At 49.0% G+C, this 21,634-nt stretch overlaps 1 protein-coding gene across 3 annotated transcripts in view; it reads right to left on the minus strand.

The window, feature by feature from the left end:
• ZBTB7C (zinc finger and BTB domain containing 7C) overlaps positions 1–21,634 on the minus strand; it is a 336,858-nt gene that overhangs the window by 278,507 nt on the left and 36,717 nt on the right. The gene's annotated exons all lie outside the window — the stretch shown is intronic.

The raw sequence follows: 21,634 nt of genomic DNA on the forward strand, positions 1-21,634 counted from the left end.
ACCCTTCATTCCTGTTTTCTTGCCTGTGCATATTTTGTTTTATCGGCCTGAAAGACCCACCTTCGGTTACTCATCCTACCTGCCATTCAGAGTTCTGCTCATACCCACCAACAGAACCTCGCCACCTGAGGAAGAGGAAGGAACTGGTGCTCCCCCTCCACCAATGTGGTGCACAAAGAACAAAGCCATGCCTACTGGGTACATTCCTCAACTCATATAGCCAGGACCCTGGGGCAAGGTTTCCAGTGGGCTGTGGTTTGGGGGCTCCAGGAAGGCCTCCCACCTGTAGCTGATGATGAACCTCCTTTCACTGCCCTTAAGCTCAGAGTGAGAGACCAGAGTAGAGATGCAAATTCATGGGGTAAGGGACAGACAATGGCTAGCCTGAGTTGCCACATCTCAAAGCCAAGGCTGTGGCTCACACTGTAGGGAATATCCCTGCCCAGCATGAGGGTCCGTGCATCTCTGGAGGTTGGGTCCACGCCGGCCACAATCCTGCATCTCCGACTGACCAGTCGTGGCCTGTGGCTCCTGCATGTAGCTCAGTGCAACCCACAAGTCCACCTCCCATTAACAATGGACCAGACCTCAAAACATCAGGCTGCCAGGAGAATAGAAAATCATTCCCCTGGTGTTAGTGGTGTGTCCCAGTCAGCCCAGTGGGTCCTTGTTCAACTCCTGCTCCTGTTCCTGCTGCCCTGAAGGCTGTAACCCTGAGCTCTACCCCAACCTTGAGCTCCTCTGAGCCTCGGTGGGCCCACTGCTGAGAAGGGGCTGTGGCAGGTGGAGAGTGTCCACCAGGGCACCCAGCACTTGGAGGTAAAGGGAAGCACATGGACAGGAAGGAGAGTGGCAAAGGAAGGCAGAGATGTGAGGTCCTGTGGAGTGTGTAAGCATGATGATATGTCTTACAACACCATAATGATTGATACCCTTCAAGATGCTTTTGCACCCATTAGACCTATTTGGTCTCAGAGTAGCAATATAAAGAAGTATTTTAAACATAGATGAAGAAACAGCACAGAGGGGTTGAGAATCTCACAAAAGGTTACACAGTAAGTTAGTGGAAGGACCCAAACTGGAATTCCTGACTCCCAATTATCATTCCTTCCAGCAAGTTCCCTGGTCCTAGGTTAATTTCATGTCACAAGGTGATGGGGGGAGGGCGGTGTCAGTACGAGAGGGAAGGGGCATGGGGCAGAGGCATGTTTGGCCTACTATGGGAGGGTGGAGAGGAGAGGAGAGCAATCAGGCCTTAGGTGTCTTCCCTACAGGAGGGTCTAGAAGGAGAAAGCGCAGAGAGGACAGATGATAAATAGGGAAGACAGGAATGTGGAGGCTCCTAGCTAACAAGAGCAGCAGCTCAGGCAAAGAGGAAATTGCCTGTGATTAAACAGCCAAAGCTTGCGGGGTGGCGGATGAAGCAGCTGTGCTGCCCTTGAGCTTCCTGGGGTCTGGACTCCAAGGCAGCATTGGGGGTTTGAAGCCCCTTTGAAACAATAAAGCAATTATTATTACCTTTAAAAAGCATATATACATATACATGTTCTTTTGTATATGTGATATATTCCTAAGTAATAAAAAAAATGTTCTACCCATATGAGAAAGATCTTGGTCGCTCCTGGACAAAGGGATTCTCTGCTTGATTCCACAGCTGCTCTGCTTCTATTGACTCCGAAGAGGTCACAACTTGGAAATTCCTACCTAGCCGAAGAAGGCAGGCTCAAGCTCCTTCCAGAACAAGCAGCACAGGCCAAAGGCCCGGAAACCCGGGACAGATGGCAAATCCATGGAGTTAGGCAGGAAAGTGACCCAAACACCAGTGGCAGCCATGTAGCTCAGTGCAGACTCACACGCTCCCCTCCAGTTAACACCGACCAGACCTCAAAACACCAGGCTACGGGAAGAACAGAAAATCACTCCCTTGGCATTAGCGCTGTGTCCCTGCAGCCAAGTGGGTCCTCCTTCAACCACAGGGCTCTTAGGCCTACTGTGTGTGTGCTGGATGCCAAGGGGGAGGGAGACAAGCTGCAGCCTTTAGAAGGCAGTCACCGGTGCATCCCTCTGGCTGCATGGTCACCTGGTGGCTGTAGCTCCAGAAGAAACCAGCTAAAGCTCATAAATTTTTGCTGAGGATGGAAAGGGTGGGAACAGGATCGCTTCAGAGCCCTCCTGCAAGGTGGGGTTGAAACATATTCACAGCAGATGGTGCTGTCGCCCTCACTCCAGGATTCTCATTCCTAATTATCTGTGCTGTCAGCAAAACAATTAACCCTCAAAGAAAAATTGCTCCGTCCACTCCCATCCATATGAAAAGGCAATTTTTTCCAAGGACAAGGGACACTTAGGGCAGCATCAGAGGGAAAGTAGGGCAGCCGTGTGTTCGATTCCAAATCTCCCTCACCCCAGGCAATTTCACCACCGTCTGACCTCCACGGTCTGCGTAGGCATGGCCCTGGCCACCCCGCCTGCCTCTGAGCCTGCTTTCCTTCCCCATGAAAAGAGGGGGTGAGTCCAACTCTTAGCATCCCCTTTGGTCCCAGCCATTCTACAATGCTACCATTCTACAAGCTGGATTCTTTTCCTCCAAATTTTAGGTCCCTTTGGAACAGAGACCAAGCTTCCATTTGTTCCTTCATTTGCTCACTTGCTTATTCATCTGTCTTTTCATTCATTCATTTATTGTTATTTATCATGTTTCTCCCAGCCTTCCTGACCACTGCTTGGAGCTTTCTTCCCCTGAAATATGGAGAGAGGAAGGAAGACGGGGCAGGGGAAAGTGGGGGCTGCCAGGGGCTTGCAGACTTGGCACTGGCTTGGCACAGGCTGTAGAAGGGAAGTCCTGTTGCTGCATTTGGAATCCTCTGAAGATTCTGCTGCAGGAAGGCAGCCTCCTCTCCAGAAAGCTGCATTTGGTGAGCAAGCCACTTTGGTCCCCAGGGCAGGCCTGCAGAGGGGTGGAAAGGTGTGATGTAAGGGAAGCCGAAAAGCCCATCAGCTACCGTGGGACTGGTGGACAGCACAGGGCCTGCACTTCACAGGGACTCATTCAAAACTGAGGCATGAATGAATGAAAAGGGAATGCCCCTCCTGAAAGAAATCGTTTGAAAAGAGAGGAGAGTTTTTCCAGGGCTGAAGCATGATGTTTGTTACCCAGAAGACTAAGCCTGGGATCAGTTGGTCTAATGTATCTATCATCACGAACTGTCATGGAAAAGGAAGCAGGGTGAGCAAGAAATTGTTTGCTGTCAGCAATGAAAGAGCCTTCGGGAATGACGTCACCCAGGGCCACGTTTGCAGGGGCAATCCGGAGAGGCTGAGGGGCTGGCTCCTCAGACAGGGAGGTGGAGGGAGACCCAGCCACAGGTGGCCCCACATCCAGGCCTCACTCTCGTCCTGCCCCACACTGCCTCCTGGATCGCCCTTCACAGACTGGAGGACTCTCAAGGCAGAAAGGGAGGTCCAGATGGAGGCAACATCCACCGCACCCCAGCTCCGTGGGACTGCAGGCTCCCCAGTCAGGCAGGGGCAGCACTCTGGGCAACTGGGGAAGGAGTCCAGGAAGCAAGGAAGGCCAGGGTGGGGGGTGGGGGAGCTGGCATCCCTCCTCCACCACCCTTTCGCCCAACTCAAGCCTTGTGACATCTTCTTCCCTCTCCACGTTGCCCATCCACTACCAGCACCAGCCCCTGCCCCGGGTCCAGGAGCACAGGCTCAGATGCCAGCTCCCCAGCATGAAAGGAGTGTGTTTATATTCAAAGTGGGCCATTGCCCACTCAGAAGCTGCCCACTCACAGGCAGCACATGTGACTGCAGCCCCTGCCCAGAGCCCTGGCGGGACAGATGCCAACCTCTGGCTGGAGACATTTCTAAATATGAGCCTGGCACAAAGAGTCAGGTTCCCAGGCCTCCTCAGCCCTGGAAGACCCAGCCAGGATTGTTGAGGCTGCTGAGAGGGAGAGGGCTGGGGGCGGCAGGATCAGGAGGCTGCCAGCTGAGACAGCCATCAGCCCCCTGAACATAGCCTGAACCTTTCCTGGCCTTCCAGCCTCATTAGGGGAAGAGAATTACCCTGCACCGAAAGTCCAATAAATTGCCCAAAACCCTTGGCAGCAGGGACAGGAAAGTCACTGCCGGCTCAAATGTGCACGGATTAAAAATATACAAATGGAATATTTTTTCTTCCCCTCTCTTCAGCCCCCTGAAGCTTAGGATGTTTGTTAAAAATAGCCTTGCTGCGGCATGGATCCTACAAAACCCAATGACTGGCAGGAAAATTAAGGCGCCATTGGAGACAGAACTAAGTGGTTACCCCTGGGGAATGGACTGGGGAGGGCTGAGAGGGGGTGCTTTCAAGTGTTTCCAGATACACTTCTGCAATGCTTGGATTTTTAACAACAAGCAGATATTATTTTTATTAGTTTTTTATTTTAAGTAGAGGTTCATCCACTGCATCCTCCAGCCTATGCTTATGGCTGAGCTTGCGCTGACCTAGCATCCTGGTGCTGACCAGCCTGGTGGTGCACTGACTGCTCAGCACCCAGGGCTACAGGTGAAAATGCAGCCCAGCGTCACGAAAGGAGCCCTCAGACCAGAGTTAGAGTCCCAGATCTATAACTAGCTGGCTGTGTGACCTCAGATAAGTCACTTGAGCTCTCTGGGCTTCAGTTTCCTTAATTGTAAAATGATGCAGTTGAAATAAATGCAAAGCTGGGTACTGTCCAGTCTTAGTATTTCATAATTTTAAGGATTAAGGGAGAACTTCTAAGACTTGCCTGTGTTTCTCCCCACCATGAACTGGCAAGGGGAATGGGTCCCTGAGCCTTAGTAGGGTTTTTAAATCAGGAGGCAGGTAGGAAGGAGAGAGGCTTTTCTGAGAGCAGACTGGCTCCACACCCTGCTGATGAAGTGTGCAACATGGAACAAGCATTACTTCAGTTTCCAGAATGTTCTCAGTTCAAATTCTGGCTTCGGCTGTTATTAACTGGTACAAATCAACTCGACCTGCTCATCTATAACATGGAGTAAGAATACCCACATCCAAAGGCTCTTGTGAACATTAAATGTAATAAAGTGAAAAAGAATCCATTTCATTTCATTTGATTCTTTTCTTCCTCCTGCCCTTCACTCTACCCTGCACAGCAGGATGGTTAAGTGCATAGGCTCTGCAATCGGGTTTGTATCCCAGCTCCACCACCTATTAGCTTGTGACCATGGGCAAGCAAGTGAATTTTTTTCCTGTGCCTCAGCATCTTCATCTGTAAAATGGGAGTAAGCTGGGGCTGGCTGTGGTACTGCCCAGCCCACACTCCTTCCCCTACTAGCCAACCTGGCCCACTGTTTTCAATCTTGCATCTTCCATGGATTTGGCTTTAAGTACTTCCTTCACAGACCACCCCTGCCCCACCCTACAACCTCTCTATGGTTCCTGGCCCATAGCTGCCCACCACCTGTGGTTGTCCCGCCTGCCTAGCCCTTCCTATTCATTCTCTGCCCCCTCTGCGTTTGATCTACACTCAGCAGATTTGCACCTGGCCAGGAGTGTGGGTTCTATCCTAGAGCTATGGAGAATGTTTGTTTCAGATCAGTGCTTTTCAATCCTTAATGTGTTTATGAATAACCTGAGGATCTTGTCAAACTACAGGTTCTGATTCAGTAGGTACCAGGTGGGGTCTAAGATTCTACATTTCTAACAAGCTCCCAGAGGGTGCTCGTGCCACCTGTTTGGGACCACCCTTTGATTAGCAAGGCTGTAGAGTGGAGGAAATTCTGGTGTGTGTATGTGTGTGTGTGTGCACACAGGGGAGTGGGGACATGGACAAGGCAGGCCAGTTATCCAAATCAAAGAAGGAGTAGAATTTTGACAAAGATGGCATGATGCAAACCAAGTTTGGATTCAAGAGACACTAAAGAGGAAAAGTAGGAGAGTGTGAAATTATGTAACACTACCCCACCAATAAAAATAATGCTTATTGAGATGATGCAGCAACACAGAAGCGTGCTTATGACATAGTAACTGGAAAAGCAGACTACCAGTTATACGCACACTATGTCTTCAACTCTGTCAAATGCACATTTAAGAAAACTGAGAGTAGGACTACAGCTCAGAGCCATGAAGGCCATGTTATAGTATGTAACCACATGTATTTTTTATTTGTCATTTTCTAGATGTTCTTAATAGAGTTTTATCATTTTTGTAATTTAAAATTTATCTCCTATATATTCTCAGATGCTTACTTCCCAAAAGTGTCAGTTACTCTGTGTTATTTAGGCTTGATGTATTTTGAGCACAAACTGCCATTTGCTGCAAGAAAGGTCCAGAAAATGGTGCATTAAATCTCAGTCAAAACCAAAAATAAAGCAACCCAAATTCTGTTTTTCCTTTAAGCCAAGAGTCCAGTGCTTTGGAAGGCTGGCGCTCTCACCTCTCACTATAGCAACAAGGAGACCCGGGTAACCCCAAGCTTACACTTATTAGGAGTTAAAAATAGGAAGGCTGTAGATAGATGCTTAGGAAGAAGCTGCCACGGGTGTACACTGTACAGGATGGGTTTGGAGCCCTCTCCACCTCTCTAACAGGAAACAGAAAGCAAAAATCAGACTCCAGAAGCTGGTTCCTGCAAGATGACAAGGTGTGCTTGGCATTTTCTTCCTTGTTTCCTCTTTCAGGGCTGTAAGCTGCCTTTCAAACCAGTTCCTGACAGGCCTGGAGGTGGGCTTTTCTAGAAAAGGAGTCAGGCACTGTGGCCAGGGGGTGCCTTCAGCTTACAGTTTGTGCATATCTCTCTCAGCTTTGTTCCACAAAGCACCTGCATGGCTGAGGTGCCGAATATGTGACGTTGTCCTAATGGCCCTCGGCCATCTCTGTGAGGCTCTCTGCTGTGCCAGGCGGCATGTCCCTGCTGCTGTGGTCTTGTCTCCCCTTCTGCCTGCCCCTTCCCACAGTGAGGTTCCCAGAGGGCATACTGCCTGGTGGGTACGCCTGCCTAAAGAGGCTTTCCCTGCTTCTACTGTGCAACTTGAAGCAAGGAAGGGTGAGGAAGAGGGGTTCTCAGGAATAAGGGGCCTGGTTTCATCCATTGTCGCTCATCAGAGGTGATTCTATTGCTTTGAGATCTATGTCCTGGGTAGGGGAGGTGACAGCAGCCTAATCTCCAGATAAGGGACCTGCCTGTTTCTTGACCCTCATTTGGACTGGTGCTTATTTTTCCTGGCTGGTTTTCCCAGAGGGGTGTTTAGAGACCATCAGAGTTGCACATGGGCCAGACTAGAAGGCAAGCTCAGATTTAGAATTTAACCCTGACTCTATATATCCCTGTTATCACTCCTTTCTCCAAACCAATCCCCAAGCTTCAATATGCCCTCGCCTTGCTCCTTCCCATAAGAGATGCCATCATTCCCCAAACTAGGCTTTCTTTTTCCTGCTTCCCACAGGAAACAAACCAGAGGCACTAGGCCAGATGCAGGCTCATCCCTAGATGAGAAACATCTGAGAGCATTCCACGTCCCGACTCACTGCCATCAGCAAAGCACTGCAAAGCCCTGAACCCCTGCCTTTGCCCTCCTTCCCAGGTTGGAGCCAGCTCTCACCAACAAGCTGGTACTGTCGCCTTCGCACACCAAGCTGCTGGCAGCCTCTTCTATCTGACCCGGCCAACTCTGTTTATCACCAGCCCTACATGTTTCCCTGGAACATGTGAACTTCGTGTTCCATGTGTGACAGAGCCCACCACATCACTAAATCTCTGGAGGACACTGGTAGAGCCTGGACCCTGTGGTTGGAAAGAGAATTTCAGAGTTTTCAAGCTTGGAGGTGGGAAGTTCTGAAAGGTGGCCTTTAGAGAAAGGCTAGGCTGCCAACTACAGGAAGGAGAAGCTTCTGAGGACAAAACAGTAAAGCCACCTTGAGACCAAGATGGGAGGTGGTTTGCAAAATGCTGAGGTTGGCAAGAAAAAGGGTGGGGAATGAATGGGGACAGAGGAGGCCTGGGTGGCAGGTGTGGGAGGCTGCTGAGGAAGGGAGGTGAGGTGATGGACACCCGAGGCGGAGGAGGCCTTGCGGAGGCTGGGAGGGCATGTCAATACAACGGCACAGCAAGCTTACCAGTCCTGCTGGGCAAATGAGCCAGACCCAAGACTCCAGCAGAGAGCTGTCAGGAAGGGGCCTCTGAGAACCTCATCCCTGCTGGGTCTGGTCCAGGGAACAGCAAAAAAGTGGACCAAGATGGCAAAATGGCACAAACCTTGCAGAACCAAGAGCCAGGCATCTCCCATGGATAAGTCAGGTCAGTCATCATAGTGCCCATTCCCCTGAACTGGCACCGCATTCTGTTGTGCTATCTGGTCTTCCCAGAGGGGATTATAAACGGTCAGAGCTGACATTCATTACCATAGGGGCCTGACCACAAGGCAAGCTTGAGTTCAGAATTCAATCCCAACTCTACATCCCTGATGGCATGCCAGGTCCGAGTTCAGCTCCCAGTTTTACAGATGAGGAAACTGAGGCTTAGAAAGGGTATGCAACCAAGGTCATACAGCTCATTCAAATCCTCAGCCTACCTGATTCTTAAACATGCCTCCTGGGCCACCACACTTCCCTACAGTCCCACGGATTCTCACCAGAGCAAGGACAGTGGTTCCTGGCTGCTTTTTTCTAGGGGACCCTGCTGTCTCATGCAATCAAATCCCTGCTCTGAGTCTTCTGCAGAGGCTGACATGGTGTGGGCAGGATTACTCCCTCAGGTAGGGCCAGTTTCCAAGAGTTACAGCATGCACACATGTCACCTGGCTGCACCTGCTGCCAGCCCTGCTCAAGCACACACAGGACATTTGGCAGGGAGGGGAAGCCTGGAGAGACTGGTCAGAGGATGCTGGAAATGGGGTGGCAACAGGAGGGGAGACAGAAGGAGGCAGGGAGAGGCAGCTGGCTCTGGGGGGCTTTCTGTGCAGCCCTGGGTATGGTGCTGGCTGATGGGAGGCCAGCAGGACTTAAGAAGCACCTATTAGCTGCTTGGTGACACCTTCAAACTGAAGAGTAACAGCATATTGACAACACACAGTAGGGGAGGAGGACTACAGAAGGAAATCAGTTTTTCCCTTCATCTCCTATATAAAATGCCCAAGGGCAGAGGAAATTCAGGAGAGAGCAATGGTAAATGTCCTCTTTATAACAAGGCTCAAAGACCAAGTCTCTGTCTTTTTTGTTTTTTTATATCCTTTCTAATGTCTACCTGGTACTGTCTGATGCAAACTATAGGAGCTGCATATGTGCTTCCATTCAACAGGGATTTTTAGTAAATCCCTATTATATGTTCAGTCCTGTCAAGATGATGGATGGACAACAAATTAATACAAAAAACTCCTACATGAGGGAGCATGTGGTTACATGAGGCTGAAGTAGGAACACACCTCCCAAAGCAGAAACTGGATTGATGCCGATATAAAGGTGATTTAGGAGGAAAGTTTAGGGCAAAACCAAGCTTCTCAAGAGGTGGTGGGTTCTGAGTAGCCACAAGCAGGGGAATGAGGGAACTCCAATCTGCTGGGGCCCGAGATGGTAAAGGACCTAGAAATGCCACACCAAACAGGCCACTGTTAGTGGGGGCAGGAGGACCCACAGTGTACAAATCCTGGAGGCCAGTTTTAAATGGAAGCGGAGATACTACAAAACTTGCCATGAAGCACCCTATCCCAGGGCAGAGACCATGTTTTCCTCATTTTGAGACCCCTGCACATAACACAGTGCCTGGCCATACCAGGATCCCATATCCTTCAAGAAGTGAGCTAGGTTCCACAGCATCTAGTCTGTGCCATCTCGCACTAAACTGCAAGTGGCATCCATTCCCCTGTGCACATGCTGGGAGTCCCACTCTAAGCACTGCGACCTTCTTTCAAAAGTAGTTTTCTTTATTTATTGTTCTGTTCATTAGTTTTCTATGATCACAGTTTTGAAATCACCACAAACTTGTGGCTCAAACAACAGGATCTTCTCTCTACAACCTTAATCATATCTGCAAAGGTCCTTGTGCCATGTAAAGCAACATATTCACAAGTTCTGGGGAATAGGACATGGACATCTCCAGCTTCTCAGGTACCATCAGTCTGTGTAAGTATGGTCTGAGGGTGGGATTGCCTAGGAATACACCTGTGTAATTCACACCTGCAGGCAAAACTCTGTGTCTCCACAAGTCCCATTTAAACAAATGTGTTTTGGTTTTTAAAAACTTTGTGTTTTAGGTTGGCATAACCAATCTCAGCATGAACACCATGACTTTGCTCATAATAGTTTCTTGTTGGACTTTTAAGTGTACTATATACACTGTTCTCACTTTCAGACCTCTGATACGGAAAAACTTGATTTTGAAACAGGAAAATAAGGAGGTGATTAGTCACCTGGCACAAGGACTCACCCAAGATCTCCTTGTCAGCTCATAATCCCCAAATACAATTAGAATAGAGTTTCTCTTCCCACATGGTTTCAGTGCATTTGAATCTAATGGATTTGGAACATGACTTGAGAAACACAGCTATTTCCTGCTTCCTGACTACAAATCTTGCACCACTTCCAGCCCATCTAGCCTGTTAAGCAAGAAAGAAGGAAGCTGGTGGATCAGGGTTGGATCTGAAACCCAGCTGTACACTGTGCCTTCAATGTTCCACAGGAAGGAAGGTGAATGGGGGCCAAAGAAATTGGGCTGAGCAATCATAAGCCCACCAAGCACACTGGTGCCCTTCTATGCCAACAGTACCCAGGCCTCCCTGGCCCCACACCACCCTAAGAACATTCTCGTGACCAGCCTCAGAGGGCTTTCCCTATGCCTTCTGTCTCTTGCTTCCTCACTGACAGGAGACTGTGGTGCTCTGACATGCCTAACTTCTCCCCCTTATCCCCCAGGTTCACCCAAGTTCACCTGTCCTATGTCCCTGCCCATTGGTTCTTGGAGAAGGAGACTGCCATACAAACCTCCTCTAAGGTGACCTAGCATAACATGCTAAGGTTAATTACTTTCCTCTGTGGGCATTTCTGGTTCAAAACAGAGCCTCTTGGAGAGGGTAATAGTTTGAAAAAAGGATATTATCTCTAAAAGTGACATTTCAAGGACTATAGGGGAGAAACGGAGTGGTGGGGAAGGAGAAAAGCCAGAGAAATCTCTGAGATGCAGCCTTGAAATCATGTCAAATAACCAGCTGTGAGCTACTACTAAAAATCTGTTTTTCAGAATTTAAGTCAACGTCCAGATGTGTGCTTTGGACCTTCTATGGGCTGGCCCCTATAAAGCCTTCTCTCCTTCTGCCCCTGCTGGGAACTGCATCAGCCACTGGCTCCTGCACTGTGCCCCAGACCTACTTTGGGCTTCCCCACCTGGGGCCCCACACTGGGCCAGCCCGGAGGGCCCTCCCAGTCACCGAAGCCGCCATGTTGCCCATCCCAGGTCACGTGTGTGCAGCGCCTGGCACAGTAATCCCGGTCTGCTGCCCTCACAGCCCCTCTGCCCTGGACGCCCCCCGCCCCCAACCCGACCACTACTGCACACTCCCTCTCCCTAACAGCCTTGGTGTTTAACATCTTTGGCTCATGCTGTGACTCTGACAGTCACTACTTGGTGCTCTTGATCTGGGTGGGTGGGAACAGGTCTCCAACTGGAGTATTAAGTGGGCTGGGGGTAGTTACTGGGTCCTGAGTCTGTGGAGACCACCCCCACATGGGCTGAGAATTTGGCATTGGCTTTCAAAGTGTGATTCTGGGACCAGCAGCGCGGCACCTGGCAACATATTAGAAATGAAAATTCTCTGGCTTCCCCCAGCCTCTTGAATCAGACCCTTCGGACCTGGGGCCTGTACCCTTCTAGCATTCTAGCAAGCCAAGGGCAGTTCTGACCCACAGGAAGTTGGAGAACTGGGGAGGCATAGGCTCCTCCGTGCGCCCTGCTGGGCTTGCTGAATTGATTAGCTGGGTTTTCCGACTAGGAACGGGGCGGCTCGGTAGCGGCTGCTCATTTGATTAGTCTCTCATGGGGACCCAAGTCCCGTGTTTGTTCTCAGGAATCACAAAGTGAACTCACTCAGAAACATCCCCGCACCCTGAAGCATTATCATTTAAGGCTGAACACAAGCAGTGCAGGGCAGCCGGGCTGCCTCAGCCCTCCTCCAAGGGCACCCCCCTCAGCAATCCCTCCCCTGGCCCCACTGGGAGGGTAAATTATTCAGCAACCAGTTAGTTTAACGATGTTGCCATCTCCCTACCAAGTGACTTGCCCCAGCTGGGGTAGTGCTTTTCCAACACACAGCTGGGCATCTAGAAGTTCCTCCTCTGAGTCCCCCACACCTTCCAGAGCCTGCCCCAGCTACACACCTGCATCCCATCTCCTGGGGCGGAGTTGGGCCAGACATGAAATAAAGAGGCAGGTGCCCAACCCCACTCCTGACTTACAGCATCCACACTCTAGGAGGGGCCTGAGGACTCTGATGTTGAACAAGTCTCCTTGGTAATTCTTATCATGAGGCAATCTGAAAAACAATCAATGAGCCCACCCTCCTTATTTGACAGATGGGGACACGAAGGCCCCCACGCAGTGACTTGGCATTCCTTGACCATTCCAGAGCACAGAGCACTCTCCCCTCTCAGCCACCATGGCACTCAGCCTGGATCCTGGCCATGGTTCCTAACACACATTACCCTACACCAGACTTCTCAATACCTGCCTGCCCAGCCCTGTTCCTTCCCCACTGGACTGCCAGGGCCTAGAGGAAGGGCTAGGCCTTAGTCATGAAACCCTCCCTTAATAATACGTTCAGTGCTGTGCACCAGAAACTTCAATAACCACTTGGGAAATGAATGACAACCCCCCCAGGCAGCCTGCACTCTGTGATTAGCATATGCACTGAGGTTAATCTACCCCATCATCAGACTGAAACCCATGGGAAGGAAGGTCTGTCCCAGAGGGGTGAAGGAATGTATACATTCGGATGGGAAGCAAACAGCTGCCTGCAGAACAGGTGGCGAGGGGCGAGAGCAATGGGGGGTAAGGCTGGGTGAGGTTAGGGGCAATGCCACAAGGACAAACTTCACCTTCTCATTAATTCTGTTCAGAGCCAAGCCCCAGAGAAACACAGCTGGGAAATGGGACACCGAGTTCACAATTTCTCACCTCTGCCTCTGAAGAGCCCTGACACTGACACAGAAAAGGTGACAATGAAACAAAGAAGAACTCCAAGGAGAAAACAAGCCTGCTCGGTCTCTGGGTCACAGGGAATCCTCACCAGGTGCCCCCAGCAGGGCAGGACATGGGACTGGCCCTCCACCAACGGCACAGAAGGTGACTGCCAAGGCAAGGAGCTTGCAGGGGCTCCAGGGAGGCCCCGCTGGTATTCAAACCGTTCCACACAACCTCAATCAGGCCCTTCCCATCTCCCAGTGTTGGTCAGGTAGGCCAGTAAAACAAATGACTCCAAAATCTCAGTGGCTTAAGATAACAAAAGTACAATTCAGGCTCACAGCACATGTCCACCAATACACCAAACTTTTCATTTTCATATTTGCTCTAAGTCAATGGCACATTGTTTACATTTTTGTTATGTAGCACAACTCTTTGTAGGAATAGAACCCATTTCTATGTGAGTCAGGAGAGGCCAAGTTGTGTTGCAGTAAGAGTAACCAACTACCATGGATGGGGCTTGTCACAGTCCCTCTGGCTGTCAAGACGATGCAGTAGCTTGACAGTCTTGACTGGAGCCAGCTGTCCTGCCAGCTCTGAAGGGCTTAGTAGTGGAAACTCAATGCTCCAACCTGGAAGTGAACCCCAGCATGCCACTCACAACTAGTGGCCAGAACTTGCCTCACTGCCCCGCCCCACAGCAAAGAATGTGGGAAGGACAATCCTGCCAACGGCCAGAAGACAAAGAGCAGATGAGCACGAATGCACCCTGCTGCAGCTCAGAGCTGGTGCCTGGCCTTCCTTCATCAGTGCACCATCCCTTCCCTCCCCTTGGAGAAGCCAAACTTGCCTCTTAATTGTCATGTTCATCCCAGCATAAAGGAAAGCTTTCAGATCTGATATAGAAGGAGGAAACTATGAAGATGATCAAAACATGATTTTCAAAGAAAATGAGAGGGGGACATTATTACAATATATAACATTACAATCTTACAATATATAACAACATTCTGATATATAACATAGTACATTTATAGATATAACAGGAAATAAAATTAAAGATTTTATAGTGACAGCAAAAGGGACAGAAACCAGATGCCACTATTAGAGTGAGACAGTCAGGATGCATACAGGAAAATTTCAGGAATGAATTTAACAGCAGTTGGACCTTCCAAAGGATCAAAGAAATTAAAGGCCAGAGAAGGCCTGCCCTCAAAGTGTGGGCCCTTGAAAGTCCAAAAGCTGATGGCCTCAGTTCTACAAGGATGCTTTATGACTTTAACAAGCCACCCTTTCCCTTGAGCCCAAGGAGAAAAGGACAGGAGAGAACTTGGAAAGGAAGCCGGGGGTGGCATAAAATAGGAACAAGAAATCATGTGATGAGGTGGAGGGTGTGACCAGAGACCACTGACCTTCTGGGGTACTTATCAGAGGTATTTAGACCCAGGGAAAATAATCCAGAAAAGCACACAAGACATTGGGCTTTCTCACAGCTCAGAGCGGGTGTTCTAGCTGCTTCCACAGGACCAGCCACAGCATCCTAGGATGTGGGTATATCTAGAATAGTTCATGAATAGGACCTTTATGGAGGAAACTCCCTGCTGTCTGCTGAAATCAGAGTCTGAAAAAGTCAAGACTTTCACTAACTGTGAATTAGCAATGATCCTAGCATTTCAGGGCTGGGAAGTACTTTTCCCAGCACTGGAATGCTGCAACAATATGAAGCTAAATGGACATTTCCTTGAGCATCCTGGAGTCACTATGGGCCATCATGGTGCTTCAGTTATCCTTTGCAGGTCAATCAACTCAATTGAGTTCTACAAACATCTACCATCTCTGCACCCAGCTATGTAAACCTGAGAATGAGAGCTTGCAAGAAAGAGCACCACCCATGAACCCTCCTCCCATGAGCTCCCAGGTCCCGGGGAGGCAAAGGCTGTGTGCATAACACAGCATGAGGGGAGTCTGTGGGCAGCAGTGGCCCAGAGCAAGACAAGGGGAGACTAACCCTGTCTGCGGATGGAGCAGAGGAGCAGGGGAGGCTTCTTGGGGTCGACAGTTGAGCTGCGATTCATAAAATAAACATTTCCCTAGCATGAGGTCGGGCTAGTGGTAGGCAGGGAGGGCACTAGGGAGGCATTACAGAACATGGAAAATCCCAGAGCCATGACACAATCTGAGGAATAAATGCAAATGTAAAAAGAAGACTTGAAGACATGAGCCTGGAAGTGTAGTTGGGCCAGAGTACAAAGAGCTTTGAGTTGGACTTGACCCTGGAAGACAGAGGCAGCCAGGGGAGGGAGGTCAGGACACCTCAAGACATAGGATCAGTAGCCCAGGTGAGAGATGAGGGACTGAACCAAGGTAGTGGCAGTGAACACCGAAGGGAGGCTACAGGTCTCATAAATACTTAAGAAGTGAGTCCCTAGGACTGACCGAAGGTGAGGAGAGGGTGAAAGGTGAGGGAGGATGCGAAGGAGCGTGCGGAAGGACTGTGTAATGAAGGGAGTGGTCCGCTGGACACATACTGCCAAGACCTCAGGTACAGGATGGAGCAGCTGGGGGCCATGGGTCACTGGTGGTAGCTTCTCCACATGAGTTACCTTTCCCAGAGATCTGGTTGTAAGGCAAAGGTGGAAGGATGGAAACTAGTGGGGCCCAAGGGTCACAGTTGTGTTTTATTTTTACTACAGGAGAGGGGAGTATGTTTCTACCCGGAGGGGAAGAAGCCAGTGGAGGGTGATGGAATTTGAAGCCAGGAGTTAGGGGAAAGGGGGCTGGTCAGTGGTGCCAGGAGCAGAGGAAGTCTGGAATGCACATGGTGGGCAGGAGACCAGGAATGTGGGACATCTGGTCTCCCTGTGTGAGGCAAAACTCCTAAGGGATGGGATGGTGTTCGGAGAGTCACAGTTCACATAATACAGAAGACAACTGTTTTTATGCAATATTTCATTTGTATAGAAGTATTGCTTTCTCAAAAGGTTTTCATGAGTGATCTCACTGTTCCTCACAGTGATTCTGTGAGACGGGCACCAAGATTCCCATGTGACGGATGCGGAAGCCGAGTCCACAGAGGGCAGGTCACTGCCCCAGACTCACAAAGCAGTAAATGATGGAGCCAGTCCAGGTAAGCAGTCTGCCAGGCACCGCCCCACCTCAAAGCTCCCAGGTCCCAACTCTCAGATCGCAGAGGAGACGACAGCTAACTCATCCACAGAGTAGTTCGCTAAACATACAAATCTAATGCACTCCTTTAGTTTTATTTCACCTACATCCGGTATCAGACCTAAAACATATCACAGCACCTAATAAACATGCTTTTAATTGTTTTTCTAGGTATGCAGTCCTGGAGATTCTGACTACCCTCCTCTTCCTGTCTTCTCTCCACTCGTGCAGTTTGCTCTGCTGTGGAAAGTGGGTCTCAAATGAGGGGCACAGTGGACGCCCTTGGGGAGCCTTTAAAGAAATACAAAGCCTACACTGCACCAGACCATGGAATCAGAACCTCTGGGGTGGGGCCCAAGCATTGCAGACATCCAGGGAAGCTGCAAAGGGAGGGCTCAGAACCCTGATATGGAGGAAAAGAGAGCCCAAGAGGGCTCACCATAAAAGCCATGGAGGAAAAAGGGAGGCGCAGAAGCTGCACAGATTTGGCAAGTCTGGCCAAACACACGAGGCCATCAGCCAGAAGATCAGGAGGAAGCCCAGGGGAAATGGCTTCCCCTCCTGTAATTTCAGTAGTACCCACCATGCAGGATTTGCCCCTGGTGGGGACACCCCTTTTTTTTACCTTCCCAAAACTCTGCCACAGGGAAGGCAGATCTGAGTGTTTCTCCCCTTTTGCAGAGGAGGTAACTGAAGCTGGAAGATGTGAAACCCCTGCCCCAAGCTTGGTCATCTTGATGGAGCAAAGAGGGCCCAACCAGAGGATCAGAAACCCCCTGCCAGAGAGGAACCCCTGGTACACAGTGCTGACTCTGGTCCCTTCCCACTGCCCCCATTGACAAGGCCTTCCTATATATGGCCCCCCTCGTTTCCCAGTGAGCTCACCTCCCCATCGCAGGGTGCTCCTTGATGTGCACCATGCTCTCCCCAACAATCAACACCACCACAGTTCCAAGCCCCACAGAGGAAGCTCTGACACCTGCATCACCGTGCCTGGTCACGACCTAAAACATGAGCATGGGTAAGTTCTCAGGCAATTCCAACCACCACTCCCAGATCAGCCATTGGCTCTAAGAAAAGGACAGAAGATTTCCCTCCCTGTGCTCTGAACAGCACCTCTCTTAACGCAAGGAGCTCCAGCAACCCACAAGTATTTATGACAGCACCACTGTGTCATCCCACTCTGAGGTTGGGGCCCACCCCGAGGGCCCACTGTCCAGCCTGGGAAGCTATGACTTGCACACACAAAAAGAGAAAATCGAGAGTTAAACTGGTTGAAACTGACCTTAGGTGTATTCTAGCTCTTGAGAATTATTTAACCTCTCGCTATCTCAGTCTACTCATCAAAATAATGGGGACACCAATACTCATACCACCTTAGAGGGGAGTGTGGAGCTGAATGAATTAATTCGTGTCAAGGGCTCAGAACATGCCTGAAAGATATTCAGAATCCAAAACACTGGTTTCATCGCTGTTGCGCTTTTTGTGTTTACTCAATGCTCAGGGGAGGGAGGACACACGCAGCCTAGCGTAGCCGAGAGAGAATTTCTGTGGGGGTCTGCTTTCAAGCATTAATACAATTACGAAGGGAGGATTCATTTAACGGGAAGATAGAAAACGAGGATCCCCAGAGTCGGAATTTGGACATTAATTTACTGTCAGGAAGCCACGAAGCATGAGGCCCACCCCACCCCTGCTGCCCCTAAAACTCCTGTTGCTGCAGGATGGACCATGTTATTAAAGAAAATACCCCACAGGAACCAAAACCAAACAGCCCCAGGCCACAGGAGCTCGGGGAGCCTTGGGCTCCGTCTCCAAGGCAATTGAAAAGAGCTCAAAACAGATTAAAATATGAGATGAATTTTGAAGCCCAGGAATGAGAGAAAATGAATCCTGTGACTGAGGAGCCAATATAATTATTTCATTATTTGGTTAGAAAGTTAAAATGTGCAGGAAATGTCAGATGCCTTCTTGAGGTGGAGGGAGGCTGGGACAGAATGGCTCCTGGAGGCATATTCTTTTTAATATTAAAAAATATCTTTACCCACACTAAATTTTATCAGAAAACCCCTCTTAGTACGACAGCCTGCCCTTCCACCAGTCTGTGCGAGGCCTTTTTAAGGCACACATTCCATCCCTCAATTACCCACCCACCACCCTCACGTCCCATAGCAGCACATGGGCCTCTTTTAAGGAACTCCATTCCTTCCCCCCAATAAAACTGAATAAATCCCATGGCCTTCCAGGTGAGGTGTGCCCTCCTCTGCCCCCTCCACCCCACTGCTCAAGGCAATAATGATGGCTTAGCCCCAAACCAAACCTGGCAGAAACCCCAGTCACTAGCAGCTTCTTCTTGTAGCCTCTCTCCATATTTCCTGCTCAGATTCATTCTTCTTCCTGGACAATTACCACTCTTAGGACTGTTCGCTGTCAGTGCTACTCTGTGTCCCCATGTCCCCCTCTCCATGTCCATCATTCACTTATTTACTCAGTTATTTGCTGAAAGATTCTTAGGTATCAACATGCAGGTCGTACAGGGTTCTGGGGACCTAATGATGGGCAAAGCCAAGTCCCTGCCTGCAGAGAGCTGACAGTCCAGTAAAGACAGATGTGCAATGAGCCACAGACAGAGAGGCCCAGGCTGGAGCAGCCAGGAGGAAGGGCCAATTCATCCTGGTTGCAGGGAGGGGTCAGGCAAATCTCCCAAAGGAGGCAGCATCTGGTCTGACCTTTGAGCTGGCTTTCACAATTCAGAGAAAAGGGCAATCCAGATGCGGGCAGAGAACTAAGCAAAGACCTATAGCCAGGAAATGTGACTCAAATCCAAGGGACAGTGCAGAGACATGTTTGACTGGTTTAAGAGGCCAAATAATAGGTGACAGAGAAAGCTCATAAGGAAGGATGGGATCTGATTGGTGGGGGGCTAAAATGGTTCAAATGGAAAAAAATATTTTAGTACTTTAGATAAGTAATAAATTAAATGGTTCAAATTCAAAAGATACAAACGGATACAGTGAGAAGTCCCATTCCCCATTACAAAGGCAGCTAATGTTAGCCATTCCTTACATATGCTTACAGAGATATTTTAGGCACATCTAAGTCACTATATACCTCTTTCACCTTTCATGCACAAATAGGAGCATGTTATGCACATCTTACTACCTTCCTCCTTTAATTACATATATTGTAAACCAGTACTTCTCAAAATGGAGTGTGCACCAGTACTCCCAGTCAGACTTGCTAAAACAGAACTGGCTGGGCCCCACTCTGGAGTATTGGCATGAGGTTTGCAGAGGTACACTTCCAAACAAGTTCCCAGGTGATGCAGTTCCTGCTGCTCCAGGAACACACCTGGAGAACCACTGGGGTAGACGCTGCTACGTGAGTTTCTAAAGAGCTGCCTCATTCATCTTCATGGCTGTCTAGTATTATGTAGTTGGGACGTGCAGGAATGTATTTAACCAGTCTCCTCCATTCGGGTGGTTTCCATTCTTTTGTTATTTAAAACAGTTCTGCAGTGATTACACTTGTGCATTCCTTATTTCACCCATGTGGGAGTAGTGTTCTGTGATAAAATCTGGGTTAAAGGCTTTGTGCCCTGGGAATTTTGACAGACAATTGCTGGACAGCTCTTGGAGGGAGCTTGAATGCTAATATAAGAAAATTTTAATTTTAACTAATGCAGGCTTTTGAGCAGAAGACTAGTGAGGTCAGAGATATGCCTTGGAAAATGAATATGGTTTGTGGAGAGACCTTCAGGGAGGACAGCCACTGTGGCAAACAGACTCAACGGGCGCCCTGTGAGCCCTGCCTCCTGTTGATCATTATCTATGAGCAAGTCTCTTCCTTTGGGTGTGGGTGGGACCTGTGACCGACTTCTAACCATAGCAAAGGTGAGGGGTTGTCACTCCTGTCATCATGTTAATTTATGTAAGATTCTGTCCTGCTACTATACTGGCAGTAGAGGCTCTCTTCCTCCCTTTCTGGCTTGGAAGAAGCAAGCCACCATGAGAGTCCTTCCGGCACAAGGAACTTCATGCTGCCAATAACCACATGAAAATGGAAGTGGGCCCTTCCCCAGTTGGGCCTCCAAATGAGAACCCAACCCAATCAAGGTGGATAACACCTTGATTGCAGCCTCATGAGAGACCTTTAAGGCCAGGACCTAGCTTAGCTGAGCTGGGACTCCTGGCCCACAGAAATAATAATTCTTTGAGATAACGATTGTATGTTGTTTTAAGCAACTAAGATTCTGGTGATTTGTTTGGCAGCAAGAGCTAACTGAAACAAACATGTAGGAGGGTGCTCAAAAAATAGTTCTTAACAGTGAAGGCCTGAAGTGAACAGGGGTCAGGGGCAGAAGAGGGGAACAAAAATGAAAGATGGATGGAGGAGATATTTCAGAAAAGAGCAGGACCATGGGTTCATGTGAGGAGCAGACAGAGGGGCCTCCTACCATCAGGGGACAAGATGGTTGGACAATGTCTCTGAAAAAGGCTCAGCCCATTTTCATGGGATCAAACCAAAAAGCACTCCAAGGTGGGGAGGAGCAGGCACCCTTGCTCCTTATCTCTCTCTCTAAAAGTGGTCCTTCCTTTACAGATGGCTCTGAGATGACCCCAGCACAGCTTCTCCAGGCCACCAGCTGCCAGCTGCAATTTGCTGACAAGGCAGATAAGCACCTACACAGAGAAGACCTGCAATAAATCAAGGTGGCATTTCAAACCACTGGGGGCAAGATAGACTTTTTTAACTCATTGTGTTGAGACAACTCAGGAATCATCGGGAAAAATGTGGAGCCTATGTATCAAGAATGTAAACAAAGAAAGAAACTATGAAAAGAGCTGGAAGAAAAATGTGGGAGAATGTTTATAAGTCTTCAAATAAAAGGACTTTCAAAGCATGTCCCAAATTCAAATGTCATTTTTTAAAAGGCTACATCTAGTTCAAATTTTTAAATATATAACACCAGAAAATAAAGTCAAAAGATAAATGAAAATACAGGGAAAAAAAATATTTGCAATGTATATGGCAGGCACAGGGTTAATTTCCTTACTGTGGTAAATAATGAGGATGTGCAAACATGTGAAAGTCCAAAAGAAAGGCCCAATAAAGAAATGTACAACAAAGAATAAATGAAATTGTCAGTCCACAAAGCTGGAAACACAAATGAATTTCACACATCTGAAATAATGGTCATCCTTACACAGTACAGGACATGCAAATTAAAACTACAAAGAGATCCAGCTTTTCATATATAGGGCTGGTGAATATGAACCAGAGTATGTAATACCATTCTCATCCATGGTTGGTGG

Source organism: Manis pentadactyla, chromosome 6 (genome assembly GCF_030020395.1).
Source record: "Manis pentadactyla isolate mManPen7 chromosome 6, mManPen7.hap1, whole genome shotgun sequence".
Classification (NCBI taxonomy): domain Eukaryota; kingdom Metazoa; phylum Chordata; class Mammalia; order Pholidota; family Manidae; genus Manis; species Manis pentadactyla.